Raw genomic sequence first — 2,872 nt, 5'->3', positions numbered from 1 at the left:
GGGGGGGGGGGGGGGGGGGGGGGGGGCTGGAAGTAGGGGATCCTGGATCCTGATCCTGCTTCTACCACTGATTGGCTGTAACCTTGAGCAAGTGACTTTGCCTCTCTGGGTCTCATCTGTAGACTGGAACCTAACTCCTAAGGTTGGTTGGCTGGTTAACATACATAAAATTGCCTGCAACGGTGCTGTGTGCATGTTTGCTGACGTTGTCATCCTCGCTGATGTCATTCCTCAGCTGTCTCTGAGTTTCTTCCCCTTTTACTGGAGAGTGAGCTTGTCTCATGGAATGATGTAAAGTAAGTAAAGTAACAAATGCGTAGTGTCAGGCACACTGTAGTACTTAAATCAAGGAGGGCACCCTTCCTTTCTCTCTCCTTTCCCAGAGAGGAGCCAGACTATGAATCCGAGTCAAGACTGACCCCCACCAGCGCTCTCTGTGTCCAACCTCTGGCCCTTGGCCTCAGTCTCCCCATCTGTGAAAAAAGCTTCTGGGCCAAGTGGTCTCTGACTGTCCATGGCCATATGTGCTCCAGCCGCCTCCTCCCCTCCATTCTCTCCTTCCCTCTCCATTTCCAGCTCACGTCCACTACATCCCCTCCTACTGTAAAGAGAACCCTTGGAATCCTAAAGAGACTGCTGGTGGGCAAGGGGTACCAGCCCTCAAGTTGCCCAGGGCCCATTGGAGGCCTCCAAGGGTTAAGATCCAGAGTGAAGGGGGGTGTGGGGAAGAGGCAGGGAGAGGCCTGGAGCCCAGGGCCTGCCTCCCCTCCCCCTACCCTGGGAACAGAAGCTACTTGTTTGGGCATCAGCCGGCTGGCTTTGAGCTTGGCCAAAGGGAGAATGGGGTGGGGAGGGGAGAGGGCCTTGGAGAGCAGAGGGGACTCCCTTCTTCCAGCCAATGGGCAAGTCCATCACTAGCCCCTAGGACTCTCAGAGGTCCCTTACCCCTATAAACTGACCCCTTCCCCCAGGTTCTGCCGTTTCTTCATTCAAACACTCACTGCTGGGAGCAGGATTTAGACTCAGGCCCAGCTCTTGCCCACGACCAGGCTCTTTTTGGAGCATGGGACCAGGGCTATCACCCCATCCTACAGATGGGGAAATGAAGGCTCTGAGGAACTGAGCCAGGAACTGAGAAGTCTGGGAATTTGTTACTTTATTAACATAGGGTTTGGTGGCAGCAAGGGACTGCCCCACATCCCTGACATTCCCATACCTCTGCAAACCCCTTCCCCACAGAGCTCCAAGGAGGCCCTTGCTAAGCTGAGCCACTACACAGGCCTAAAAGGCTGGGCAGCAATAAGCAGCCCGCCTTTGAAGTCCCAAAGGATCTAGGAGATTTGGAGGGGCAAAAACTTAGGGGACGGAGGATGGGGGGGAGACAAGCAACCTGAACAAAGGGCTGAGGCTTGATGTATGGAAAAGCATGACTGGAACCCAACAGGTGGTGGAGGTGAGGCTGGGGTCAAGTGGGGAATGCCCCAATGAAGCTTGGGTACAATCTGGGCCCCTGGTGGCTTCTGCCAATTTCCATCTCCCTAGTTGTCAGGACTCTGCCTGGATCAGCCCCCTCTTGCCCTACTCCTGTGAGCAAACGGCAAATGGGGAGGCAGAGTTCCCAGGCCAGAGTCTGGACAATCCCAAACCCATGGGACAGGGGGATGAGTTCTCTCTACGCCCTGCCCTTGCTACCCCCCTTCGTGCCATACCCATCTCCTCACCATTCCTCAAATATGCCATGCAAGTTCCTGCCCTTGCACAAGCTATGCCCTCCTCTGGAGGGTCCTTATCCTTGTGAATTGACACTTAACTGCTGAGGCCCATTCCAGTCATCTCCCCCAAGAGTTCCAGTCCCTCGTTCCATCTCAGTGCCTGTTTAGACCTGTCTTTGTGACTCTGCTGTTATCCTTCTACCCTGTAATGAGCTTACTGGGAGGTCTCCCCTAGGCCGGCACTCTGCTCTCTGAGACAGGCGTCCTGGGTGCTCAGTCAAATCCTTCCCCGAGTACCTCTACATATCGGACCCTGTAGCCCTCCCCACCCCCCAAGCCTGGGGATCAGGGAAGGATTCCAGGACAGGAGTTGGGGGTGGGGGGTGCATATGCCAGAAGTCATGTTGTGATGGCTTTTGACCTAAGTTCCCCAGCAACAAAAACACCCCTGGCGATCAGAAACCAAACACCCACCCCATGCCCCCCAGGCTGCACTCCCAAGTCTGCTCTCTCCAGGCCCAATTACCCACTCCAGGCGTGACCCCATTCAATGTGAACACAAACCTCCTTTCTTTCCCCAACAATTGGGCCAGGTAGGGGCTCTTGGGAGGCCATGCCACCATTTACTGGTGGGGAATTGGGGCAGAGACCGGAAGTAGTCTTCCCAAGGTCACTGCCCAGGTCCTGGGCATAGGGTCGTAGCAATGTGCAGAGCTGGGGGGGTCTCCGCGGTCACCGAGGTGCGAGCCTTCATTTCACAGATGAGAAAAGCAAGGCGTCCGAGAAGGGCTAGCTCCGGTCCCGGGAGCCTTCCTGCCAGAGGGCTGAGGGCTGGAAGCCCCCTGTCCCGCCGGTTCGCCCTTCTCTCTACGGTCTCTGGCCCGACGGCGCACCGTCCGGAAGCCACTGCCACCCCCACCGCCACCCCCACCGCGAGACCGGAGAACAGACAACACAACCTGCAGAAACACCCGCGGAAGTAGGTGTCAGGCACAGCATCGCCGCGGGGCCTCGGCGTTCCCTTCTGCGGAATGGGAAAACTCCGGGCCACACCTGGGGAAGGAGCGGGAACGGGGATGCCCCGGCAGCCTCACTGACCTGCTCTGAGCCAAGACCACGAGGAGACCCGGTTCCGGCACCGGCACCGCCACGCTCCCGCA

General features: G+C 57.3%; 1 protein-coding gene across 2 annotated transcripts in view; it reads right to left on the bottom strand.

Annotated features, from left to right (window-relative positions):
* ARAP1 (ArfGAP with RhoGAP domain, ankyrin repeat and PH domain 1) overlaps positions 1-2,872 on the bottom strand; it is a 74,162-nt gene extending 71,290 nt beyond the window's left edge. For both annotated transcript variants that reach the window (XM_005867109.1, XM_005867110.1), the window contains exon 1: positions 2,811-2,872. The gene's annotated coding sequence lies outside the window, so the exon portion shown is untranslated. The remainder of the gene's footprint in view (positions 1-2,810) is intronic.

Source organism: Myotis brandtii, unplaced genomic scaffold (genome assembly GCF_000412655.1).
Source record: "Myotis brandtii unplaced genomic scaffold, ASM41265v1 scaffold244, whole genome shotgun sequence".
Lineage (NCBI taxonomy): Eukaryota > Metazoa > Chordata > Mammalia > Chiroptera > Vespertilionidae > Myotis > Myotis brandtii.
Note: the sequence above shows the minus strand (reverse complement) of the source record. Positions and strands in the feature narration are given on the sequence as shown.